Genomic DNA, 14,379 nt, shown 5'->3' with positions numbered 1-14,379 from the left:
AAAAAATCTATTTATTTACTTTTTCCATGAACAAGAGAGACAGAGAGACAGACAGAAAGAGAGACACAGAAACAGCATCCCAATAGGGTCCCAGCACCTTGATCCACCCCCCAGCTCCAGCCAGCCTCAGTTCATGGGCATAGATGTACCTAGCATATTTAGGGAGGTCTTCAGACACAAACCCAGAATCTGCCCATGTGAGTCTTTGCAGAACATGCATTTTCCCGTTGTGCCACATCTAGTCCCTAATCTCTTTATCTTAAGATCAGCTAATTAGTAACCTTAATTCTGCCTGCAACTTTCCTATTTCTTTGCCATGTAACCTAACATATTCACAAATTCTAGTGATTAAGGGGGGTATGTTGGGGCTGGCAACTGGCATGGTGGTTAAGGGTGCTGGACTCCCACATGGCTGACCGTGGTTTGAGTCCTGGACCTTGTGGCTTGCTTTTTCACTTTCTCTCTCTCTCTCCCTCTCTCTCTCTCTCTGTGTCCCTCTCTGGTGAAATTAAAATAAGTAAATAAATAAAGTTAAATGAAATAATTTTAAAAAAGGGGGATATGCTAATTTGCCTACCACAGTCACCATCACAATTATGAGAGGGGCTGTGATAAAGAAATACTCTTTTCCCTTTCTCCAAAATTTAACATGCCTCAAAGGGGCAGCAAGCTCAGAACTGGAGAAGCTGGTGCATTTTGCAAATGTACCATGGGCAACTCTGATTTAGTCCTACTTCTATTGAGATCCAAGTATTTAGATGTTATCCTGAAGGGATATTGGTCTTTTCCCCAACAGCAGTAATGGAAAGGACTTTGGTGATGACCTGTCTAACCTATTTATTTATTTATTTATTTTAAAGGCTTAAAATGTATTTTAATAACTTGATGCTGCATTACTGCTCCATTTCTCAGAAAAAACTCTAACCTATTTATTTTTAGGAAATGAGGAATTAGCTAGTAGAATCACGTCCCCAAGATCTCCAGCTTCTGAGAATAGACCTAGGTCTCTAACCAATACCCTTAGAACGCCACCTAATGCCCTTACTACTGTTATGCTTGTCAACCTTACAAAATTATTTCCCTGCTTTGTTAACCAACAGAAATGTGGATTTTGACCTTCAGAAGACATTTATTTCTCTTGACTAACAAAGTATATCTGTCTCTGTGTGCATGTGTCTGAGAAGCAATTACAATAATTGGATAAGATGCTTACATGGCTTTGCTGCATTGGCTGCCTGAGGCACATAATAGGAGGAGGAGGAAAAACTACGTAAATGCGCCTGGCATTCAACCCTCAGTACCATGGTATCAAGAAGATGCAGATAAATTGGAAGAGGTTCAGAGGAGATCAGCTAAAAGGATGAAAAGGGGGAAGATTGAAGCAGCTAAGCAGGGGATGCTTCACTAAGCAGTCAGTCGGCTGGAAGAAAGTAAGCTCCAGGACTTCTACGAATATTTCCAAGCTGTGACGAAGAGGGGACATAATTACTTTAACATTCTGGAAGGTCTAAGAAAATGCATTGAGTGTAGATATGAAGGAAGAAAACAACTTTGTTCCAACACTAAGGCCATCAAATAATTTTACCTTAACTCTCTGTTGACCTCAGTTTGCAGACATTTGTTTCTGTTTGTTTTGTTTTGTTTTGTTTTTTCACCTTGCCTAACTACTAGGGTGATCGACTGTCCTAGTTTACCTGAAGACTGAGAAGTTTCCTGAGACCAAGGAGATTCTCAGTGCTAGAACCAGAACAGTTCCAGGCAAACTAGGACTGATCATTTCATTGCAATGAGGGTTATAACATGGGTCTAACATGTTTGTCCAGCTTGAGGATGCTGGAATATAACAGCAGGAGGGCCAGCCAATGACACAGTGGTTAAAGCAGCTGCATCCTACATGGCCAACTGTGCAGGTCTAGTCCTGGACCCAGCAGCTTAAAAAAGATGCCAGATGTGTACACATGTGTGTTCAAAATCCCAAAAGGAGAATGGAGGAGAAAGAATTGAGTGTGGCCATCTCCCCTGGGGATGCTTTCTCATTTTCCCTCTCTCCAACTCTCTCTATTTCTCTCTGGAAAGCACATGTATCTTATGGCAAATTTAAAAAAAAAAAAAAAAGCTCATTACCAGAAGTCCTGTTTTCATGATGATTCCAAAAAATATCCTTGGAGAAATGATAACAAGATCCTTGGTATTTATGCAGGAGCCTCAGAACATCTTGTAGAGCAATTCTCACAGGGAGAACACAAAGCCTGCACACCTTGACTGTGAACAAGGGGCATCTGGTTGTTTCAGAAAGGGAGGATACATGGCTTGAGTTTGCCAGTATGTCTTGTCCTGGGGCTCTTATTCAAGTGTAGTAACAAATATGTTTGATAAAGTCCCAGATGGTGTCTCTCAAGTCACCCATTCAGAAAGACAGAGGCCTTCTGGGGCCCTCACAAGTGATAACTGTTGAGGGAGGATGCACTGGCGTTGAAGGCTCTGCAGAAGTGTTTGGGTACTGGCACTGGTAGCAGGAGGATTGCTAGTCACTTTTCAGTAACAAAAGTGGCAACCATCAAGCCATGCCATTTGGTAATAGGAAAAAGAGTGAAAACATGAAGAACAAAACCAACAGAGGAAAAAGAACATGAACTTTCTCCAGAAGGGAAGGACCTTTGGTGGAAACTTAGAAGCACAGTAATAAAACCTTATGAGCCTTCCTTCAAGCCAAATAGGACTGCTGTGTCTACCTAGGTTATCAAAGTCTAAACGTTTTGGGCTAACTGGTGGCATGGTGGTTAAGGCAGCTGGATCCAACATGACTGACTGTGCAGTTTGAGTTCTGGACCCAGTGGCTCAAAAACACACCAGGCACATGCGTGTGCATGCCCAAAATTGCAAGAGGAGAATGGAGGAGAAAGAATTGTGGCATGGTCATCCCCCTTGGGAGGTGCTTTCTTACTTTTTCTCTCTCTCTGTGTCTCTCTAGTGAATGCTATAGCAAAAAACAAACAAACAAATAAACAAAAAGAAGGGTAAAAAAAAAAACGGCTATGAGTTCTGTTCTTTCAAAACAGAGATGTGCACCGTTGGTGCCCTGGGACTGGATGATCCACAAAAAAACATTAGGCAAAGGTATGTATCAGAGGCAAGAATCAGCATCAAAACAGGTTGCTGAAACGTGAAAACAGAAATAAGAAAGAGAAACTTAATTCAAGGCAGCCTAGTAGTGTTTATCAGAACTGAAGTACATGTCAGGTTATGGAATAGATATTTAAATATTGATTTCACTGGGACCAGCAGATGGTGTAATGGCTATGTTGCTGGACTCCCATGTAGTCAACCACGGTTCAAGTCCTGAACTCGGTAGCTTAGTCTTTCTGGCGAGCACACACGCCTTATAGCAAAAACTTCTCCTAAATATCAATTTCACACATGCTGAACTTATCAGCATTCTCAGTTGAATTCAAGGTAAAATGACTGGCTGGTTTAAGCAGAAACTGGCCATTTTATTGTTGTAAGTAAAACAGGTAGCCTGTGGAAGCATCTGGAGGGCTGAAGAACTTAGAGCTAGAAAGCAAGGGGTAAGATGCCTAAAAACCTATCACAGAGAAGAAAGCATGATGCTGCAGCCTGCCCCACATGCCTTGCTGGCCAAAGCTGACCCACGAACTTGATGCCTCTAATCACCTCCCCTCTGGCTGTTCTGCTGCAAGCGCAGCTTCAGTCTTTGTCTTTCTGCCTCTGGGGACACAACATGCAGGACTCAACCACTCTGGCCTTTGGCAGCACCTGCTCCTCATCTGAAGTACAGGTGGATGAGTCTGACCCAAGAAATCTGGGCTCACCGAGACTGGGAAGAAGGCATTTGCTATTTTCGGCATCTTTCATGGGCGGTTGCTTTGCAACCTTTGGAGATTCATAATGTGAAGGAATTCAAGAATGGGTAGTCAGAAACGATGACAGAGTCCTTTAGAGTACTCCCTTTGGCAGCCCAGCATCCACATGTGCTCTGACTCCTTTGCTGATACTTCTACCCAACACAAGACAACAATCACCCGTGCCACTGCAGTGTGTTCTCTCCCTTTAAAGTGTAGCTGAATCAAAGTCGCAACTGTTTTTGACTCACCTTGGAGCTTGGGATCTCTGGGCCATCATCATCCCTCATCTATTCCATTTGTATTTTATGTATTTATTTATTTTAATGCTAGAGGATACATGTCCTCATCAGAGAGAGACAGAAAGACAGAGAAAGAGAAAGAGAGGGAGAGGAAGAAAGCATTTCCCAGTGGATGTGTTGGTAACACCACAGTTCTTTCTCCATTTCTCTGTCCCGTCAGGATTTTGGGCACACATGCACATGTACCCAGCATATACCAGGGCTGGGATTGGAACCATGGTTGGCCATGTGGGATCCAGCTCTTTTAACTATCAGGTCATGGGGCTGGCTCTGATTTCCATGTTGATGTTCTATAACCTATGGAAAAAATGGATAAGTATAAAATATAAATATTTTAGGGACCAGCAGTTGGCATAATGGTTATGTCGCTGGACTCCCATGTAGTCAACCACGGTTCAAGCCCTGGATCTGGTGGCTGTGCATGCGTGCCCAGCATCTCAGGAGGAGAATGAAGGAGGAGGGATTGCAGCATGGCCATCCCCCCTGGGAGGTGATCTCTCGCTTTCTGCCTCTCTCTCTCTGTCTGGTGAGTACACACTCTCTATAGCAAAACCTTTCTAAATATATATATATATATAGGGTATAAAATAGTGAGAGAGTGGAGGAAGAAAGAAGGGAAATGTTAAAATGTCATAATATTTGAGCCAGCAGGTGGAGTAGTGGTTACATCACTGGAATCCCACATGACTGACCATGATTTGAGTCCTGAACCCAGTGGCTTTTAAAAATCCTGGTCCTGAACCCAGTGGCTTGAAACACTCTGGGTACATGTGCATGTGTACCCAAAATCCCAGGAGAAGAATGGAGGAGAAGAGATCACTGCATGGCTATCCCCCTTGGGGGGGTTATTTCTCACTTTCCCTCTCATTCTCTCTCTCTCAGGGCACATGCCCTAAGATAAAAACCTTCACACACAAAAAAGAAATCATAGTATTTACTTTAGTGAGGAAGGAAATTATAGTGCTTGTTTATATATTTGGTCAAGAAGACAAAGTTGGTAGATAAATTTACACTCTTCAACTACCACTGAGTTTCCTTTTACCTCAGCCAGCACCTGACCTAGTCAGGGTCCTACACCTGGTGAAATGACACAAACTTTTATTTTTAAGAATCCCAAGATCCCAGTGTTCAAGAGGGCTGTAATAGTTCACAACTGATAGGGAGGCAAAGCATTAATGGCACTAAAAGGTGTGGTATTATCTGTTGAAGATATTTTGTAGTTTTATCAACTGTACTAGGGAGAAATGTTCACCTGTTGAAATATCCATTTTGTAAGACAAATAATAATGTGATTGAATGTATGGAAGAAAATGAAATGAAAAAAAAAATACTTCACAACTGACTTTGAAAGCACTGGATATGGCAGTGTTAGGAGGCAGTCCAGGAATCCCATGGGTTCATCCACCTCACTTCCAAGTTCTCCTCAGTTTGTAACAGTAAGTCTCTTTCTTTTTTTCTTTCTTCTATTTGCTTGTCCAGCTGTTTCTGGCTGACAACGTTTAATGAATTATACATGCACAGCCATCTAACTTGTTTGTTTTCTGTAACGTGTGTTCCTTGGACAGAAACAGTAAATATGACGGAGGTCGATGCTGACCAAAGAATGGCAGGTGAGGAAGCAAGCCCAAACCAAGAATGAGTGTCTGTAGCAGTAAGGACAAATCCTGCCTCAGGATAGAGGCAGAGTTGAATACAACTAATCTGCCACTAGGGGGCAGCCTAGCCAATCCACGGAAGTATCAGGGAACAAAAAGTGGTTGATGCTGTTTGCAAATTGGGCCTCAGTGATGGAGATAACCAGATTAGCTGTGGTGAAGCGAGGTTTATGTCTCTGAGTCAATCAGTAGTTCCATTCTCACCTTCACGTATGAGCCTGTCAAATAATCACAGCTGGCTGATATCTATAGGACTATCATCTTGTCCGCTGAGTTATTTATCATTTTTTTCACTGTGGAGTGAGTGTCTTTTGGCAAGTACAGTAGACGACCCCTCTTCTCTGCAGTTATGTTTTCTGTGTTTTCAGTCATTTACAATAAACCTTGGTCTGAAAACAGGTGAGTACAGCATAGGACAAAAGTCCTTATTTAGCATATTGCTATAATTGTTCTTGTTTATTATTATGTATTGTTGGTAATTTCTTATTATGCCTAATACATAAATTTTATCGTAGGCATGTACATATGGTAAAAATATAGCACGTATAGATTTTAGTCCTATCTGCTGTTTGGGCCATCCACTGGAGGCCTTGGAACATATTGTCCATGAATGAGGGGGAGTACTGTATGCACTTGAGGCACTTTTTTAGAATCCATAGACCTTCTTCTCAAACCTCCCTGTTACTAATTCTCTGATTTTTTTTTTTTTTTTTTTTTTTTTTTTTTTTTTTTTTTTTGCCATAAAAAAAGTGTCCTCTTTTTGCCATAGAAAACGTGTGCTCACCAGAGAGACGGAGATAGAGAAAGTGAGAAATCACCCCCCAGGGGGGGTGGCCACACTGCAATCCCTTATTCTCTAGTCTCCTCTCAGGATTTTGGGCACACATGCACACAGGTCTAGTGTAATTTTCAAGCTGCCAGGTCTGGGACTCGAGCTATGGTCAGCCATGTGAGAGTCCAGTGCCTTAACTGCCATGCCACCTGCTGGGTGCTAATTCTCTGGCCTTACTCCTTCCAAGTTCATAACTATCCAAACATTAGCCACAGCCCGCAGTCCTAGGATCTGAGAATGCTGTAGCTCAAGCTATCGTATCGTCTCTCAGAGTAGACATCAGAATGTCCCACTCAAGTTTCCACCCTCTGGGTTGATTTCCCTTAATCACTACTTTTAAAGCCATTCAAGAATGAGGCTATAGGGGCCAGCAGATGGTATAATGGTTAAATTGCTGGGCTCCCACATACTCAACCACAGTTCAAGTCCCAGACCTGGCAGCTTAAAACTCATACTGGGTGCACACATGTGAGTGCATGCCCAAGATCCCAGGAGGAGAATGGATTGCATGCATGACCATCTCCCATGTGGGATGGTTTCTTGCTTTCTGTCTCTCTGGCAAGCACATGTGCCCTTTATAAAAAATATCTCTCTTTTAAAAAAAAGAAGAAAAATGAGGCTAGAGAACCAATAGTCTACTCTGTAACTGTAAGTACAATAAATAGATACATCAGAAGCCAGGCTTGACTATCCCCCTCCCCCCTTTCCTCTTCAGCAGTTACAGAGAACTCCCCGTGAAGCTGCAGGTATGAGTGGAGTGGAGGGAGGCAGGTAGAGTGGCAGGGTGACCGTGTGCTCATGAAACAACTTTGTCTTTACACCCTGCTCAGTCCCCCACTGGTGACTTGATGCTGGAACTCTATTGATCGTGCCTGACTTTTGTTAAGGCAAGAAAACTGGCCACTTCACCATGAGCAGTCCAGAGCATGTGGGCATTTGACTATCGAGATCTTGGTGCACCCAGTGCCACCAACGTCACTGGAACTGCTGAGCTAGAATCCAGTCCTACTGCAACTGCCAGAAAGGATGCACTGTCACCCTGGCTTGTCTGCATTGCTTGCACTTAAAACCATGCAGTATGGTAGTATGGAGCCCAGGTAACCTGGGTCACATGCCTATGCCTACCTGTAAGATAGCCAGGGAGGCAAATATCTGGCATTTTCAGTCTGTGTAGTGTGTGGGTAGACAAACTATAATAGGAGGAATTTCTCAGAGTTATAAGAAGGGGATTCAGATGCTGGGCAGTCAAAATATCTCCTATTCATGTCCCTTGTTCCTCTTTTGAAAAAATACAAAAAAGTTTAAAGAAGGACATAAATAAAATGTGCTACTATTTAATTTTTAAATTAAAATGAAACTAAAAACAAATAAAATGTTAAGATTTAGATGCATTTCCTTCCACGTGCCTTCTAACAAATCTTTATCTTATCTCATATTCCATGAAGTCTGGAATATTATCTGTTTTATTTGCCACTGGCTTCACATTTATAAATGAATCCCTAAACAAATGTTTTTGAAAAAACTTACACTAATATTGTAATAATTTTCCACTTTTAATAAAAATCATTCATTCAAGCAATGTTAATGACTAGGTATGGTTTTAGCTAATGAATGTAATACTACATTTCTAGCAAGCTGGGGTCTGAGAGAGAGAGACTGTTGGATACTGAAATGGCCCTTGCTGTTCCCTGTCTCTTCTGTAGCTTTTTCAAATCCATAGTTTCCCCTAGACCTGTCTGAAATTTGACAGTATTCATAATTTGTCTTTTGACATAAATCTATTTTTTAAAAAATTATTATTTTCAAAACTTATTTCCATGAGACACAGAGAGAGAGAGAGAGAGAGAGAGAGACAGAGAGAGAGAGAGACAGAGAGACTGTCGCCCCCAACAGGTCTTCGTGCTGTGATGTACCGTGCCGTAGCCAGCCTGATCATGTGTGTGCTCAGAGAGGCCTCAGGAGGCAAGCCTAGGACCTTTTCCACGTGGATACAGTTGCCTTGCCACTGCGCCACCACCCGGCCTCTTGCCATAGATCTTGATTGTCCCCCCAGACCAATGTGATCTAAGGAAGCAAAGGTTAACTACTTCCAAGGGCTGAAGGCCCTGAACACTGATTCTTCTGCAGCATGAGGAGTTTAATCAACACTTTTTTGTTTGTGTCTGCTTGTTTTTGACCCTCACGAGGTCCTGGTGAAGAAGCAGGACACAGATAACCCCAATGATGATGTGTGGTTTTCCTCATGGATAGATATTGCCCTAAATGCTTCATTGCAGGTTATCTCATTGAGTTTTCACAGCAATCCTATGAAGTATTATCTCGCAAAGGAGAGAGGTTTCTCACTGCTGCTTGGATGCCAGGGTCTGTAGCAAGACAGGCAGACTCACTGACGTCATTCTAGGTATGGTCTCTAATGATTTTATTCAAATGAGTTCTTGGCAAAGAAGGGTATGAATAAATAACATCAAGAAGTGGGTGTATGTATATAGTTTTTTCCTCTTAAAGTGGTGGCAAGATGTATACTCTTTGTTGGAAACCACAGCAGCCTTAACAATAGAGAACACTTGAAGGACTTCAGGTAATTTTTTTTTCTTTCTTTCTTTCTTTTTTTTAGAGTTTTTTTTTTTTTTTTTTTTTTTTCCAGTTAGGGTTTTTGCACTAGCCAAAGAGAGAGAGAGAGAGACAGAAACAGAGAGAAGGAATGTAAGAAATCACCCCCGGGGGTGCGGGGATGGCCACGCTGCAATCCCTTCTCCTCCATTCTCCTCCTGGGAGCTTGGACATGCACGCATAAGCACCTGGTGTGAGTTTCAAGGCACTGACTGGATCTGGGACTTGAACTGCAGTTAGCCATGTGGGAGTCCAACGACATACCCATTATGCCATCTGTTAGCCCCAGAAGAATTCAGACGATCTCTTTGGGAGAAGAACTTCTTGGTAATTCAGGAATACAGAATGGTAACCTGGGATTGCTAAAGAATGTGCTTGCCTTGACCTTACTCCTCTGAACCCAAAGCAGAGCACTTCCCAACCTGAAAATGGGAGAAGTGCCCCCTTTCTCCTCCCACTGACTCTTGCCTTAGTCCTCCATTACGCATGTTCCTTATCAGAGGGAAGAGTATCTCAAACCAAACCTCCACTGAGTTGACTCCTCAGATTACTTTGGACCCAGCGAGGGACCAGCAGATGGTGGAATGGTTACGTTGCTGGACTCCCATGTAGTCAACTGCAGTTCATGTCCCAGACCCAGAGACTTAAAACTCCTCAGGTTCCTGGACACGTCAGTCCCTCCAAAACGCACACTAACTTTTTCTCACAGAGTCGAATGTTCACAGCTCCCCAGCTACTCTCTGGTGTACCCACACACTCAGCTCCTGATCTACCTGCTATGCTTCTCGAAGTCCACTAGGTTAGTGTCCAAACCTCTTCACACCATCTATACTTATTACTGTAATGATTTATATTTAATTTAATATTATGTGAAACACTTTCTTCAGCAAATTGAACACCTCTAATATACCAAGCATTGTTCTATATGTATTCTTTGTATAAAGCAGTGAACAAAGAAACAAAAATCCTTTTTCATATAATTTATATCCTGTACAAAAGGATAGCATCTGCTTCATACAGACCAAGACTGAATGGCTTAGTAAGACCTGGCAAATATAAGTTGTTCAAAAATTTTGCCTAATTTGGTGTGATTGAGACAACTGTAAAAAGATTGGACAAAAGGCCCTGGAAGGATTCCACATTCAGAATACTTCACAAGTGTCTTCAGATTCTTGTTTTACTTTAAAGGAATCAAAGCTAGAACTAGGCGAGCCGTGGTGGCACTGTGGTAACACAACACGTGAAGCTGAGGTACCCTGGGAAGTGTCCAGGTTTGTGTCCCCAGGTCTCCTTGTATGCACTGCCATGTGTGTGCCCTTGATCCAGGCTGACTGAGGCTGGGGACAGGGAGGCCTGAGGACCTTGTTAGGTGTTTCTCTCTCTCCTTCCTTCTCTCTCTTTCTCACGGAAGGAAAAAAAAATCTTACAATTAGAAGTAGGTAGGTGTGAACAATATATGAAAAACAATGAAATTTAATCAGCAAACTCAAAGGAAGACTGGGTTTATGTTAAAATATTATGCTTAAGGGACCAGCAGTTGGCGTAATGGCTATGTCGCTGGACTCCCATGTAGGTCGACTGCAGTTCGAGTCCCGGACCCGGTGGCTTAAACTCACGCTAGGCGTGTGTGCGTGCATGCCCAAGATCCCAAGAGGAGAACGGAGGAGAAGGGATTGTGGTGTGGCCATCCCCACTGGGGGGTGATTTCTCGCTTTCTGTCTCTCTGTCTCTCTCTGTCTGTCTGGGGAGCGCCCGTTCCCTATAGCAAAAACCTCTCCAAAGAAAAAAAGAAAAGAAAAAGAAAGAAAAGAAAATACTATGTTTTATATTGAAAAGTAAATTAGTTCCCCCCCCCCAGGGGACACATGTACTTGCCAGTGAGACCAGGGGGAAAAGAGAAAGGGGAAAAGCACCTTCCCTGGAGGATCGTCATGCCACAATCCCTTTTCTACAGTTCTCCTTTCTTTCAGAATTGTGGACATGCACACACATGCGCCCAGGGTGTTTCTCAAGCCACTGAGTCTGGGACTCAAGCTTTGAGGTCGACCATGTGGGATGCAGCTGCTTACCCATCAGACCACAGGCTGGTCCCAAGGTAAATTATTTATCTTTTTTTCTTTTAAAAAATGAACTTTCACCGTAGGTAGTTTTTTCTTTCTTTAAATGCCCCCCCCCCGCGAGAGCATATGTGCTCACCAGAGAGAGACAGAGAGGTACAGAAAGAGAGAGAAAGAAAATAAGTAGAAAATAACCCCCCAATGGGATGTGGCCACTCCACAATTCTTTCTCCTTCATTTTCGCCATTTTTCAGGATTTGAGGTGCACATGCATGCATGCCAGGTGTGTTTTCCAAATCATCAGGCTAGGATTTGACCCAAGCCATGTGGGTTTGGGCTCTCTTAACTCCTAGACCAAAGTGGCTTTTTTGATTAGAAACCAAATCAAAAGTTTAGCGATGGCTTGCCATGTGGCTCCAGGAAGTGTGAGAAAGCCAAGTGGCTCTGCCAGCTGGAGTGGTACAGTCCATCCCATTCACCGGGATGGATGAAAGGGTTTCTACCCTGTTTTACGAGGACCACTGAATCGGAACCACCAGGGAGCTGCAGTCCTGCACTGGAAGTTCTGCGGCTGGCCAAGGGAATCTGAACTCCCTTGGACCTACCCAGGAGGGTTGGCTGCTGAGGTCTCGTCTACCGATCAGCCTGAACATCTCAAGTCCTTGTCTGGATCCTTCAGACTTGAGGACCAGGACTCAAGACACCATTTTGAGATTCCACCCTGCCTTCAGAGTACGAAAACTTATAGGGACCTAATTTTGAGTTGTGTCATAGCAGAGACCTGGTGTTAAAAGAAATGAGGTGCCCAAATCAGGTATGTCAAGGAAGTTAAGACAGAATCCAGTCTTGGGCAGTTTATAATCTTGAGATAAACAGCATGTGAATCACCAGGGTTTCTTACTAGAAAGTGTATGGTATCTTTTTTTAATTTTTTTTTTTTGAGAGATTTTCACTATAGGGTGTGTGTGCTTGCTAGACAGACAGAGAGAGACATAGAGACAGAAAGTGAGAAATCACCCCCCAGGGGGGATGGTCACGCTGCAATCCCTTCTCCTCCATTCTCCTCTCGGGATCTTGGGCACGCACGTACACGCGCCTGGCGTGAATTTTAAGCCACCGCGTCCGGAACATGAACCGCGGTCGACTACGTGGGAGTCCAGCGACATAGCCATTACGCTAACTGCTGGTTCCCAGTGTATGGTATTTTTAATAGCAAAGTCACATGCTAGATCCTGTAAGATAGTGAGAGTCTCAGGGTGACTGACCACCCCAGTCTGCAGGGCTAAGGAATTGCCTGGGATGTGAGACTTTCAGTGATAAACCCGAGATAATCTTGGGCAAACCGGGATGATTGGTCACCACAGAGGAAGACTGCTTTGAGAGAAAGCACCGCTGCGGAAGGCCTTGTAGAGGAATGAGACATCTGAGTGGGCGTAAAGTCTAGAAGAATGTACAGGCTCCCCCCTCCAGAGCTAGAAGGGGAGAGGGAGAATTCTAATTCAAATACATGAGCAGCCCCAGAGATTCCCAGCACTATTAATTTAAATCCAGGTATTTAAAACCCAGCGTGTTTTTAGTGATCACTTGGCATGTTGCTACAAGAAGTGTGACAGAGCTAAGTGGTTCTGTGAGCTGGAGTGGTAACAAGTCATAGCACACCCACCTGAGTACAGGTTAATTAGCTCGTGTTTGCAGAAGTCGAGTGTGTGCCGCACACCTCAAAACCCAGATGTTCTTAGCCAGTTGGCACCACCATTAAAAAATGATATTTTTGCAGTTCTGTCAACCCTGGTTTCTTCCCAGTGTGTTTGAAATAGCTGGATTCCTGCTACTTCAGTACAGGCCTCACTGGAACTGAAGAGGCCACAGGGCCCAACGCATGTGTGGATGTGACTACAAACCAACCCAAGTCCCAGGCTGTTACTGGACCAGCTCCAAATAGTCCGCTGCTGCTTTCCTGTTGAGGGCTGTTGCAATCTCTCCTCCCTGTCTCTCCTTTGGTTGGCCTGTTCATAGCCACCTTTATAAATAGCCCTTATAGATGGTGTATATCATGCTTGTAATATCATAGACCATAGGATGTTATATTACAAGGGATCATGTATCTTTTCATTAAGCTTTGCTAATGTTGCAGGATGCCCTAAACCCTGAGCTCAGGCTAATACCCAATGCCTCTGGGAAAAGGTAGCAGAGGGGAAGGTTTATCATAGGTGCCTCCCTAGCTGTCTGGAGCTGCTGCTGCTGCTGCAGGGTTGGGAGAAACTGGGCCTCACCTCTGAACCTGTTCCTAATCCACGGCATGTTAAAACCTTGCCAAGCAAAGCAGCTCTGGTGATGACTGAGCTTTCGAAACCATTATATGCATGTGGTATGGGGGCGTGTGTACTGTACGTTGCGGTGGAGTGGATATGTGGGATGAATGGTGAATGTATGGGTACGATGCATGCATGTGTGTGTGTGCCCATACACACAGCCTTGTGGAGGGATTCCAGGAGTGGACAGCTGTGCTCTGGGCCCTAGCAGGTGCACGAGCTTGCCCGCCCTGGTATGTGGTGAGTGAAGAAGACATTTCGCTGCTCCTTGTTTGGGCAGGAGACTGGGTGACAGTGTGTCTGGGCAGGAGAAGGAGGAGTCATCAGGACCTGAGCACAGGCTGGGTGAGAGGCCAGTTCCCACGGCTATCTGGTCACCTGTCTCCCAGGTAGGGTGTGAGGCAGAGGGATTACAGTCTGAGTTCACTACCAATAATAACCAGTCTCAGACATCCTGCCACTCTGCAGATCTGCGGGAAGCCTTACAGGAAAACATTGCTGCTGAGCAGTAATGCAGGAATCCTGTGCTTTGCAACTCTACTCTGGACTAGGGTCCCTTGAGTAAGAAAGCACATCCTGGACAAGTCAGCCGGGGGTCATGATCAAAGACAGAGCTCTCTGGCTCATGCAGTGGGGCAGCCAGCCCACCACACAGCAAGGAGCAGGGACTCAGCAAAACTGACATCCTTTGGATCTATTTTTTTTTCCTTGAGAGGTTTTTGCTATAGGGTCGTTGTGCTCTCCCGAAAGA

Source organism: Tupaia chinensis, unplaced genomic scaffold (genome assembly GCF_000334495.1).
Source record: "Tupaia chinensis unplaced genomic scaffold, TupChi_1.0 Scaffold000443_1, whole genome shotgun sequence".
NCBI classification, from domain to species: Eukaryota; Metazoa; Chordata; class Mammalia; order Scandentia; family Tupaiidae; genus Tupaia; species Tupaia belangeri.
This window is presented reverse-complemented; position numbering follows the sequence as displayed.